The following is a 14,036-nucleotide window of genomic DNA, read 5'->3' on the forward strand; positions in this document are numbered from 1 at the left end:
TGACCTTGGCCCAGGCACTCTCTCTCAGCCCTAAGAAGAAGGTACTAGTAAGTCACTTCCAAAAATGTTCCCAGGAAAACTGCATGGACTTGTTCATTAATCAGCAGGAGTCAGGATTGACTCAACCATATCAATAACAGTCTTCCATATATATGAAAAATGGGAAATTAAAGTATGCGGGGGTTTTCTTCCTTCAAGGAAGTGTTGACTCCTGGCAACTGGCCTAGGCCGACAGTTTTCAAAAGTGGCTTGCCATTGCATTCTTCCTAGGGCTGAGAGAGAGTGACTAGCCCAAAGTCACCTATCTGGCTTCATGCCTAAGGTAGGACTAGAAGTCACAGTCTCCCAGTTTCTAGCCTGGTACCTTAACCACTACATCAAACTGTCTTTCTTAGAAATTTCTAAATAGTTCTTTAGTAGAGAAACCCAGGAGTAAAATGTGTTTTTGTTTTTTTAAAGGCAATTTCTCCAGACTGCTTCATAACAAATCACGACTACCTATAATATCCAATAAGGACCAAATTTGTATGAAACAAGTTCAGCCCAAAAAGGAGCCACTATAGCTCAGAGTCACATTTTCTTGCTTAAAACCAGAGACAAACACATACAATCTTTGAACTAGCCTTGTTCTCTATCCAGGACCAAGTAAACATCAACTGAATCAACACCAGTCCCAGACTTCGAACTTCCCCCACCTATAAAAATGTGTTTTATTTCTTCTTTCCCAACCTGATGCTTTCCAGATAGCTCAAGCTTTATGGCTGGGCATTCTGGGAATGAAAGTCCCAATATATCTGGAGGGCATCAAATGGGGGAAGGTAATGCAAATTACAGATGCCATTCATTTTCCAGGGAAAGCAGGTGATCTGCTGCTATTATTGGTAAGGAGAGATTGTCAAATGATAAATAATGACTAGTACTATCTCAGCCTTCCTGCCCTAGCCATTCTGCAGTCGCAGCTGGAGAGAAGTTGTAGGGGGAAGAAGTGGCTACATATGAGTCTCCTGACACGCTGCTTTCCCCACACTGATGCATTATGAATGGCTGCCTTTGCCACTCCATTTGCTCTCCTTCTGATTCTGAACCTTGCAGAAAGAAAGGTTAGTCATGGAAACCACTTCATCTTTCCCTCTGGGCTGTGGGAGGGGGAATCTCATGCAGTAGCAGTATGCCACTCATAGGTGGGACCAAAGCAGGTGGTAGGTAGGTAGCAAGCATCTGAGCCAAAAATAGGCAGCCCTCTTATACTCACACTTTTTTCTCTTTTCAGTACCCCTGTTTTCTCTCCCACATCCTACACAGCAGGTTGCCAGGGATTAGACACATAGCTTTTACCAGAGCTCCAAGTTGCTTGCTTGCAGAGAGTTTCTGAAACAAAGCTGAGGGGACATGTGGCTTTAAGCCCGTAACTTGCTACCTCTGCTTTGGAAATCTGGTTGGGGGGGATTATTCCTCATGCTAAGTGGTAAAATAGGACAAAGTGCAGCTGCTCCCAAAAAGTTAATCAACTGCCTTCTTTTTCTTCCTTACTCAGGAATCAGGTTCTCTCCTGGATTACCCAGTGGTAGGGTGCATGTGAGTAGGTAGGGCAAGCACCACTTGCCCAGTCCTTCCTGCCACGAAATATAAAAGTTGAAAAAGATTGCCTCCTTTGGTTTATTCCATCTCTAAGTGGCATTGTAGGGAGAATATGGTTGACTGAACTCAATTACCACCTCTGTACTGCTCAAAGAAAAAATTAAGGAATCAGATGAAATGACAACATTGCTGCTTCTTCTGTGACCAATCCTTTGGGTTGGATCATAGGCAGAGATTTCTTCAAGTGTGATGTATTGGTTAAGTTGTTGGGACTGACACCAAGGAGACCTGGCTTCAAGTCAACTCTCAATCACAGAAGCTCACTGGGTGATTTAGGCCACTCAACCCAAATCTCGCAGAGTTACTGTGCATAAAAATGGGAGGAGGGAATGCTGTGTATGCCTCATTGAGTTCTTGAATGAAAGGCAACATGTAAATCTAACAAACAAATAACCTTATGACCAAGTGCTGGGTCATTAACTTTGTATATCTGTCCCTATAAGCAAAATCTGTTGCTCCGTCTTCAGTGAAAAACTGGTAGTATATTACCCTTTTAAAAAATGACATAAAATGTGGCCTGACCCTTATGCTGTACTCCCAAATCTGAAGCTATTGTTTTCCCCCATTTTCCAAATTTGGGTGATCTCAGGATGAGTTACACCTCTAACACAGAACCTAGTTCCTCAGTGGGTTACCTTCATAGAAGGAGAGACATATAAATGATATAGATTCAGGAGGGGCAGAATTTATCATTTTCTACTGCCCATTCCTCTTTCTTTATTTGAGTCTAGTGCCTTTCCTTTTTGTCATTCTGTTTAGGAGCCCTAGAGGAAACTGAGTGCATTTCCTCTTTCCCACAGCTGCTTTGTTTGCAGAGGAGCCCGATCAGGATTTGTGTTCCTGGCAGGAAGCTATTTCAGCTGGAGGAGAAAGGGTGTGTTTGTGAAAACCAGAGCTCACAAAAGTGTCTCATTAGCTTTCTCATTTAGTGCATCACACCACAGCCTCAGCTGCACTGTCAACAATGGCAACTAGAGAATTCGGTCTCAGGGCTCATCCCCCCCCATCAGAAAAATAATGAGGCAGTTGATCATAAATAAAAATGAAGAAGCCTAAAAGCAATACCCAAGTTCCTTGTGTGATAATAAATCCACTCTCACTTGCTGTGCAATTCATAAAATCATTCCTTTTCCTTCTTTCCCTCCCCCCCTTCCATGTTTGACAGCTGAGCCTGAATATACCTCCCCATTGTGTTCTGGCCCTGTGCTGCTCTGAGGCATGCAGCTTAGAGGAAATGTAAAATAGCAACAGGCAGAAAATATAATGGCACAATGACAGTCTGGCTACTAGCAATAGGAATTGTTTCTAGGCTACTTACAGAGCTTATGTTATATCCATTATACACCAATCATCAAACCAACTAATTATGATCAAGCATAAACCATTCTAAAATATGTTTTAACACACTAAGCACTGAAATGCTTTTGGATCAACAAACCTTTCTACAATCTAGTCAAACTTTCAGATACTGAAAATACAAAAAGATTAACTTTTTTTGGAAAGAAATATTATTTCAGCGAAGAGAATTACATATATTGTAATTAATTACATATATTGATATGTTGTGGTTGATATAATGGCCAGGATTTGAGAGCTATTTGTCCATTGGGAAATCAGTCATATAACATAACTACTGTTTTAAAGTATATGTAATACAGTAGTGCCATTAAATATATATCACGCAGATGAAATCCAAGCCACAGTAAAAAAAAAAAGGTATATTACATGTATTGTATACATATACATATGTATTTTAACATTATAAACATTTCTATGAACTCTTCCAAAATTTTCATTCTTGCAACAGCTTTTTTCATATCTGAACTCTTTGCTTTCCTTGCCTTTCTTAGGACACTGAGAAATACTATCTGATATCGTAGTAGACCATTGGCAGACTGGTTTATTACCAACTTCTCTGACTTCCATTTACTCAGTAATTGTTGTCATACAGAAGCCTAGCAAAATAAGGAGATCTACTTGGAGAACAAGAATTAGATTGTTGAAAAAGTAGCATTTGAATATAAGGGAACTTAGCACCTTTTATTTATTGGAATTGCATGAATCATTATTTTAATATTCTTGACAATTCTGTTTTTGCTGAAAACTAAAAGTGTTTGTTAAGAGCTCTAGAAAAGTAGCATTTGAATATAAGGGAACTTAGCAACTTTTATTCATTGGAATTGCATGAATCATTATTTTAATATTCTTGCCAATTCTGTTTTTGCTGAAAACTAAAAGTGTTTGTTAAGAGCCCTAGAAATACAGTATCTCTTCAAATTTGATGAAAGATGAACCAAGTGGCACATATGATTCACATTAAAGAACCATAAAGTGATGTACATGGGGATATAAATCTCCTTCATATATATACTGACTGGGTCTGAGTTTTTTGTAACTAATCAGGAAAAGGGTCTTATGGTCAAAGAGAATATGAAGATGTTGACTTAGTGTGTGGCAGCTGTGAAAAGGGCAAATTCCATTCTAGGAATCATTAGAAAGGGGATTGAAAATAAACCTGGAATACTGTTTGTCAACCCTTCAAAGTCGGTGAGGTCAAAAAACTAGCACAGCAGGGATTCAAGGAATGTTCATTATTGTTATAGGATAGAAAAACAGAATCTTGAAAGCCTGTTATGTTTGTCTCTACTCCATCTTATACCAAGCAAAATGAAGCTGGAGTTTATTTGAGTTTCTTTCTCATGCTTTCCTCTTTTTCAGGATTGAATAATCTTTTCTGAAACTCCTTTTTAATGATTTGCTCATTCCTTGAACAAATTGGATAAGTTCATAGAAAACAGATCTGTGGAATTCTATTAGCTTTGAAGATTCAGTGTTACCTTCATGCTGCATAGAAAATGCCTCCAAATGCCAGTTTCAGGGAAACAACAATGGCAGAAGAGTTTCTCTCTGCCTCCTCTTTCTCAGCAATTGGTTGGTCACTGTGAGAAAGTAAATACTAGATTAAAATGGCCTTGGCCTGATCCAGCAGGAATATATGTTCCTGTAACAGCATAGACCTCTGAAGCAGCAAGTACATTTTGACAAATAGATGCCAAGCCTTTCAATGGAAGCACTAGAGAAACAAATGACTTCTACTCTACACCCAAACTCTGCTTTGCACCACTTGGGATTGGATCTGGTCTTGATCAAACTTACAACATTAAATGTTTTGGAGCTGCTGAATTGACTTATGTCTCTTCTCTGGTTTATTGCAAACCACAGCAAAACTGGTACAATCTTTTGAGTGGTCAGTTTTCTCATGGACAAGAACTTTTGTCTCAGCCTGCATCCTGGCCCCTGGGTTAAAGCCAGCTATCAATTTTCTCTCTTCCTGTATGCTTTATGTAAATTCCACTGATCCCCAAATCCAGCCACCATATCAACATGCACTTGGTCACAGCTATTGCAGAAAGTACCTGGTTGTAAAATAGTTGAAATATTATTATTCTATCTTCACAAGTCTCAGAGGCTTTTAAATTCAACATAGGAAGTAGCCAGGAAGCTTTTGAAGGAGTTTTTGTTTATATTTTTTTACAATCAAGCTTCTCTTGTATTGCTTCTCAGCATAGCAGTCTCAGATTTTTTTAAACTACTTGACAAATGCACAGAAATATACGTATTGAAAAATATGGAGGGTAGCAATTTTATCTATCTATCTATCTATCTATCTATCTATCTATCTATCTATCTATCTATCTATCTATCTATTCATTCATTCATTCAGTTTTGAGACTACCCAACTGTCAAAGGTGGGAGGAAATTTTTTAGTCTATGACTGGTGGCAGTTCAGTGGACAGAATGATGTTCATTGCACTTCCCTGTTGGTCAGCTAGAAGAAAAGAAAGTGAACATTGATTGGTTCATGATGTTCTCTGCATGCTCTCTTCTCAAGTGCATTATACTGTCTTTATTTTTGAGTCAGCAAAAGTGAACCTGCTTACAGGTCACTTTCTTGGTGCTTTATGAGGGACTATACGGAAATTTCCTTAAAGCTATGGTACTTAACCAATTTATTTATGGTTCAGTGGCCAAAGCCACCCACATCACAGGCACAGGAAAGGACCCATTCAGTGGCTGTAGCATAAACAGGACATGACCAAGCAGGATATTATTGAATACTGCCAAGGGAATCAGAAGTCAAATAAAGTAGTCCAATTCAAAGAATGTATCTCAAAGAGAAACACTTTGTTCCCACTCCAGTTCCAAGAATGAAATGAGTTCTAAGACTGAACATGGAGAGCAAATTTGGTATTTCATTTCCAGTGCAAAAATGTCAAAAGGGCAACATTGTTGAGAATTCCTTCCTGGCATAGCAAACAATCATAGAACTAATAAAATGATATTTGCTACTGAAAAGTTTTTTAAAAAATGGTGCAATGCTATTTATGCCAGCGTAAACATATCTTTACCTTGAGACATATTTTCCTCCTCTAGCTTTAGAGTGTTATGAACAAAAACAACAAAACCCATATATTTTTAGTCCATTATTCTGACAGGAATTTATGTTTTTGCTGATCCTACATTTATATGGGAGGCTTGCTATTTCTACTTCCCTCTGTGGCCCTTCTATTTGCTTGTGCTGTTATTAATGATAAGATTTTGTTTACCCCAAGGCTGGCTGTTTCTGTGTTTTAGAAATACTTTTGCCCTGCATGTATTTGTCTTCTTAATGTCCCAAACTTCTTAGCTTTGTAGTCACATCAGTGCTACAAAGTGCTACAGTGCTACAAAAGAGGCAGTGGATTGCCTCTTTTCAGGTGGACATAATAGAATACGACCTGGCTATCCTATTTCTCCATCCCTCAAAAAGACTTTTCCAAGGAGTATTCTGGGAAGCATAGTGGTTATCACAAAAAAAGGAGCAACACTTGAAAATTAAAGATCCATTCACCTGCAATACAAACAGGAGGGTTTAGTGTCCCCTTCTTCTGATTTCAGTTCTTCTCAAATTTAGACTAAACTTCCATTGGTTTGAACATTCCAACCGGATTTAATTTAAAACTATTCTTGCTTCTGCTTTGGTCACATGAAGACAAATTGCAAATCCTAATCTTTTGCATCTGCTATACTCAACATTTATTACAACACAGCTCATTTCCACCTTCTCCAGATGTGTTCAGTATTCCTTCAAATTACAATGTTCCTGCTTTCCAGAAGACTGTAGTTAGTTCACTTTTTGCTTGATTGTTTTAAGTTTCTCTTCCGACACATGTAAAATTGCTATTACAAATCTTATGATGCCATAAAAGAGTGAAATATTTAACACATTTCAATCAGATTTAAAACCGTTTTGAAACAAAAGGTTACAAAATAGCTCCTGTCCTAGATTTCAATTCTTTGCTGGTACCCTCTATTATTTTCTGAAGGAATCACAAGGGCATGATCATCCAAAGTCTTACACACATGTAAAATTAATACTTTTTGTAGCATCTGACCAGTTTTGTATTGCTGTGTAGGAAAAGCTTTCATAGACCATAGACCATCCATTTTATTGGATAATGGGTAGACGAGGGGGAAACATACAAAGTGATAAGCAGTGAAAATTATTACTGCAGAGTCCTTGGTGTTCTCCGAGGATGATGTTACCTAGTTGGATGATGAAATGTCTGCAAGCAAACAACCAAGCTCAGAGAGTACCAAGGACTCCTCAGTTCAACCCTGAGCTACATATATTCTCTTCTGTTAGAATAATTACTGCACTGAGCACAAACAAAAATAAGATTTAAGCAAAAGACTAAAATAGGTTATGTAGAATAAATGGAAGAATGGAATGGGAGGGAAAGAATACAACTGAATATTGGGATAATGTATATAATACAGTATTTTGTGATTCTTCCCTCCTCCAATGCATGGATGCACACACATGCACACACAAATTCATCTCCTCAAACAGCCTACACTAAGGGGTCTTTGTTCCAGGAAAAATATTTACACAATCATTTTTAGCACTAGAAATATCAAAGAGAGATTTTCCCTTTGGTATTCTACTATAATTTTGTTAGGTTTCTGTCCCACTGCAGAAAAATTGACTTTAACAGGACAGAGAAAGCTTTTCACCTTTCTCTCCCTTGTGCATAGGATTTAGATGAAACCTTGTTTCTGGGACAAAACCTTACTTGTTTAAGGTTATGGAAATACTAGCAAATTACTGCAGAACCTACTAGAAATACAGGTAGTCCTCGGTTAATGACTCGGTTCAGTGATTGTTCAAAGTTAAGACAGTGATGAACGAGTGGTACTTACAACTGCTTCTCAAAGTTCCAACCTTCCCAGCGCCCCCGCAGTCACATGATCACGATCTGGGCACTTGGCAACCAGCTCACACGACAGTTGCAGCACCCCGCAGTCATGTGATCACCATTTGTGATCTTCCCTGCACTTCCCACAAGCGAAGTCAATGTGGGAAGCCATCAGAGAAGGTCGCAAGTTGCCCTGTAAGTCATTTCCACTCCTGCTGCTTTTTCTCCCAAGGAGCGTGGCTATGGAGTACGAGATCCTGGGGATCTCGTACACTGTAGTACACGCCCATCCACAGCATGCCCCCCCCGCACTCTGTAGTGCATGCCCACCTGGCCATGTCGGTCACCGGTGTACTCTCCTACACTCAGCAGCAGCCACCCGTGGCCCGGCTGCACTTGCGCTGCACTGCAGCAGCTGCTTATCAACCCACTGGCCTGCTTGCAAGCCACCCAGAACTTGTGACTTCCTGCCAGCTTCCCAGTTGACTTTGCTTGTTGGAAGCTGGCAGGAAGTTGTAAGGAGGTCCTTGCTTAATGACTCATGATCCTTGCTTAACGATGGCAACAGGGACTGCCGGGATTGCCGTCAATAAGCAATACAGTCATGTGATGTAGCACTTACGACTGCATCACTTAGCGACAGAAACACCAGTCCTAATTACCATCATTAAGTGAGGACTACTTGTATTCAGAGGGCTGCTTCAGTTCAAGAAAAGGCTTATCCTAAAGTAGTGACACTAATCATTTTTATACATTATAGTCTATTCTACATACATCACTTTAAGTCTCCAATAGTTATTGTTTATAAGAAAATAATGGTTTTTCCCTATAAATCTGTAATTCTATATTTTTTGCATAGAACAAAATTACTTTACAGATTTTACAAAGCTTCAGCATTGTCCCAGATTGTCAGTAGCTTAATGGTATATGATAGTCCTTCAGGTTCAAAGAAGACACACTGTTGTGCAGTTCATCTGTGGACACGGAGGTGGCTCTGCATTCCCAGTCTGGAAACGCAGAGTCTAGCACAATGGGGGCACTGGAAGTCCATTGTAGTAGTAACTGTGGGTGTTATTTTGTGATGCCTCTCATGGTTTTCTATCAGTTTTTGGCAGCACCTGTCTTCAAAGCCAGTGGAGGCTTATAGCATAGGGCTCACCAGCGGGTTCTATCAGCAGCTGCAGCTTCTAGTTCCTTTGGCTGGATGTCACAGTGGTGTAGAGTTTCTTTCACAGCAACTATGTAGCACTTGCGTGGTCGATTTTGGGGTCTCTTCCCAGATTCCAGTACACTTTAGAGCAACTGGTGAGGCATACAGAGGTCATCCATTCTGATTATGTGTCCCACCCACCACATCTGGGCTCTGATACTCAGGGACTCAGTGCTGGTGGACTCTGCATGATCCAAGACCTCCAGGTTGCAGACACGGTCTTGCCAAGGAGTGTCAAGGATAGAACAGAGAGCACACATGTGAAATTTCTCCAGTTTTTGATCTGTCTTCAGTACAGAGTACAGGACACCTATTCATATAGAAGAGAAGGGATAACCACAGCTCTGCAGATTTTCAGCTTTGTGGAGATACAGATGTTGTGTTGATTGAGCACTCTAGTACGCAGCCACCTCAGTGCCTGGCTGGCCTTGCTGATCCTGGTATCAATTTCTTTGTCCAAAGACCCATCACTCAAGATGATGCTTCCCAAGTATTTGAAGCTGCTTACATTTGTCAGCTGGGTGTCATCAACAATGATTTTTGGTTCTAGGGGGTTGATATTTGGCACAGGCTGGTAAAGTACTTCAGTCTTGTTCAGGCTGATAGTCAGGCTGAAGAGCATAGCAGCATCTGAGCATTTGTTTAGCATCAACTGTAGATCACTGTTTTTGTGCATCAGGAACACACAGTCATCAGCAAAGAGGATTTCTTGATGACTGTGTGGAGGCACTTTGTGTGTTCAAGCGGCAAAAGTCAAAGAGAGCACCATCCAATTGGTATCTGATGTACATTCCCTCCTTCAGACCCTTGCAGCAAGTGAAGAACAGATTGAACAGGACTGGGGCTAGCACACAACCCTGTTTTATCCCATTGGAAATGGCAAATGCAGCTGATGTATCACCATTGTAAAGAACCTGTCCCGTCATTCCATCATGGAGTAGCTGAATCAACTTCACAAATTTCCTCAGGCATCCATAACGTCTCAGGAGATCCAGAGAGCCTCCCTGTTTACAGCGTCAAATGCCTTTGTCAAGTCAATGAAGACAGAGTAAAGAGGCTTGTTCCACTCAATGCACTTCTCCTGGACTTGCCTAATGACAAATATCATGTCTGCTGTACTCTGTTCTGGCTGAAAGTCACACTGCATCTCTGGGAGGTTCCTTTCCAAGACAGTGACAAGTCTGTTCAGGAGAATGCAGGCAAAGATCTTGCCTGCAATGGACAGCGGTGAAATACCCCTGTAGTTTCCACAGTCTGATTTGCTTCCCTTATTTTTGCAGAGAGCCACAATGAGGGCATTGTGGAAGTCATCCGGCATCTTCTCTATGGACCAAATGTCTTCCAAGTTGTCTTGAAACGCCTGTAAGGCATCTGGCTCTAGTGCTTTGTAGATCTCAGCAGGAATGCCATCTGTCCTGTTGCTTTATTTGAGTTCATCTGTGAGATCACTTTCTTGATCTCATCACTAGAGGGAAGCAGGTCTAGGGCAACCAAGACTGGCAGCTGAGGAATCTGCTGTAAGACATAATGATCAACTGTGGACAGCCTATTGAGTAGGTTGGAAAAGTGTTCAGTCCAGCGGTTTTTCAGTCCTTCCTGATCTTTGATCAATCTTGACTCATCAAATGATAGCAGGGGGGAGCATCCTGATTTAGAAGGACCATAAACTGACTTTATGATGCTGAAGAACCCTCTGGTGGCATGCATGTCCCCATAGCATTCTACCTGCTCAGCCTTTCTCTGCCACCACTCATCCTGCAATTTCTCGCAGTTCCATCTGTACTTTGGGCTGCGGGTGCTTAAACTTATCTTTCTTTGAGACAGATGATGGATCATTCTGCCAGTCTGAATAGGCCTTGTTCTTGGCCTGGAGGGCTGCTGAAATGGTCTTGTGGTTTTCATCAAACCAGCCTTGATGTGGCCGGGTTTTTAGTCCGAATACAGTTGTTGCAGTCTGCATGATGACAACTTTAAACTGCATCTACTTTTCAGAACAAGTTCCTACAAGCGGTAAATTGCCAGAGAGTTTTTCATTAAGTACATCTTGGAAACGTTGGACTTGGCCTGGGTCTTGCAGTCTGCCAATGTTGAATTACTTTCTGACAGTCCTTGGTTGCTTACGATGTAAAGGGGCTATGTGAAGGTTGAGGACTGACTGCACCAGCCTGTGATTTGTCCAGCACTCAGCACCTCACATGGTTCGGGTGATGGTGATGTTTTTAAGGTCACGCTGATATACTATGACATAGTCAAGTAGGTGCCAGTGTTTGGGCCTGGGATGAGTCCAGGTAGTTTTGTACTTATTTGCAAGTCTGAACATTGTATTAGTGGTGCACATGTTGTGCTTGGCACATTTGCTCAGAAGCTGCAGGCCATTGCTATTTAGTTTTCCCACCCCATGTCTCCCAAGGACTCCATACAAGTTGTTGCTGTCTATCCCCACCTTAGCATTGAAATCATCCAGAGTGATGAGTTTGTTGCTGGTGGAGATTGTTTGAATAATCTGGTGCAAGTCCTCATAGAAATCTTCCTTGTCTTCATCTGGACTCATGAGAGTTGGTGTGTAGGCGCTGACAATGGTGATATACTGGGACTTGCTGAGAGGAGAGCAGAACTTCATAAGGTGTTCATTTATTCCAGTGGGTAATAGTAGAGATCTTCTTCAGCAGAGCAGTTTTGATGCAAAACCTACTCTGTGAGTCCTGTTGTCAGTCTGTGATTTCCCTTTCTAAAAGAACATATATCCACTCACTGCTTCCTGTAATGAACCCTCGTCTGCCAGCCTGGTCTCACTGAATGCAGCAATGTCAATGCTATAATGACGAAGTTCAGCTGCTATGGGTGCTGTTTGTCTTTCAGGGCTTGACACTTTGTCTCTGTCCAGCAAGGTGTGGACGTTCCAATGGGTGAATTTTCTTTTATTTGTTTTCCTTGATGCTTGATCGCTAACGAGATGATCTGCCAGCTGTGATTAGCTAGCCAGATGTGGGGCAGGCAATGTTTAGGGTACCTTTTCTAACCTTCTCCCTCATGCGAGGGTGGGCAGTTCTATCCTAGAAGGGCTGCCCATTTGCCCTGGATGCTGCCAGACAACTCTGCTGCCCAGGGTACTGAGATGAATGACCACTGGTCCAAGGGCTGCCCACGTGCAGGTTTGTGACTACAACTGCCAGTGGTTATCTCCACCTGTTGCTTTGCCACTCCCACGTCACCACAGGGCTCAACAAATTATGTTTGGACTGAGATGATTTGCAGATGAGTTGTAGATGAAGATGAATTGCACAACGGAAATCTGTGCATGATGGCATTTTAAGTGGAACAGCCATTGCACAGGGGCAGTCTCAATCTCTCGGCATAAGAGACCTTAATCCAGTGGCATGAAAAACCATTATGGCTGGAGACTCTCCTGCTACAGTGGATGACCAGGGATGCAGTGGGATGCAGTGGATGACCAGATAGGGGATTTGTCTATCCCAGCATGTGAAGTTTGGCCCTGGCAGATTGAGCAGAGGAGACTGGTTAACGGTCCAGCAGTCAAGAAGACAGGCCCAGCAGGTATTGCAGAGTGCTAAGAGCATGACAAGACACTTTGATGTCCTAGTCAGCATAATGTCAACCTTCCTATAAAGATAAGAATCCAAGTTGGTATTCATGTCTTTATAGGAAGATTGACATTATGGCAGGGAGATGAGCTTTGTATTGCAGCACAGTTAATAAACATAATGTCATTAAATTGACAACCAACTAGTATGTTGGATTATCTCTTAAAATTCTATTTTAGATCAAGATTGATCTGCAAATCTTGATTCATAATCATAGGCACTGTAGAAGGGGATAGCTGATTAGAACAACTATGGATCTTCTTGACTTCTTCCTTACAGAAAAACAGTGCTTCAGTAGAATAGTACCTTTTGAATGGCTGGTGTTCCAGCTTTCTCCAAGCTGATACCTTCCAAGAATAAAAGGATTGCAATGCTCAGAATCATAGCTAGCAATGGTTATTGGCCTTCCCTATGTAACCGTTCATTTGGCAATCAAGGTAAATGAACATGCTGTTTAAAGTGCAGTTAATAAAATATGCTAATGAATCAAAGTATCTGTAATCATTTTTAATTCACTCACTGGAAGAGTTTAATACTGTTACTCTAATGCAATCTGGTTATCTATTACACACCTACTGTATTTACCTTTTTTTTTTTACTACCATATATGCATAACACATATTCCTTTCTTCCTGTTACATGTTTCCATTCATTACGTTCAACTTCTTTGGAAAATAAAATGGAAACTTCTTTTATCTTTTATAACTGAAGTTGTACCTGATATGTTGCATTTATTTTGTCAGCTGTATTTTTCAAACTGATTCAAAAATTGGCTTCGCATACCACCAGGCCCTTCAGGAATTTGAAGTGATTCTTTTGTCTTTTGAATAGCAGAGGAAGTGATGCCTGCTCTTTATTTCAATATCAGAATTACAAAAATATAGTAATATATTAAGTAAATATCAAGCAAATGTAATACTTTATACCTATACACTTGTCTGTCACAGCACCTGCCCTCTGGAATGATATCTGCCAGAGATCCTGATGGCTCCCATCCTGATGACATTTGGGAACCTATTAAAGACCTGGCTATTCTCCCAGGCTTTGGGGCAGAGTGAAGGTTGAGCTGTTGCTGGTTGGGGTTTTTGGTTATATGTTGTTTTTTGGGGTATTCATTGTTTCTTTTTGTCTTTTGTAATTTTTAACTTTTTAATTGTAAGTTTCCCAGAGCTATTGGGAGTTGGGCAGCCTATAAATTGTATTAAATAAATAAATAAGTCAAACAAAATGTACTGTCTGTACGGACTCATCTGTGGCAATTGCGCCTGCTCCTGGATCTGCTTACTGTTCTGCTTACTGTCGCCCACTGTCACGTACTGCCTTAATTGATTTCCCAGTTGGATTACT

Source organism: Python bivittatus, unplaced genomic scaffold, assembly GCF_059951505.1.
Source record: "Python bivittatus isolate LINGU-HERP-01145 unplaced genomic scaffold, Pbiv_v1 ctg000840_np1212, whole genome shotgun sequence".
NCBI lineage: Eukaryota > Metazoa > Chordata > Lepidosauria > Squamata > Pythonidae > Python > Python bivittatus.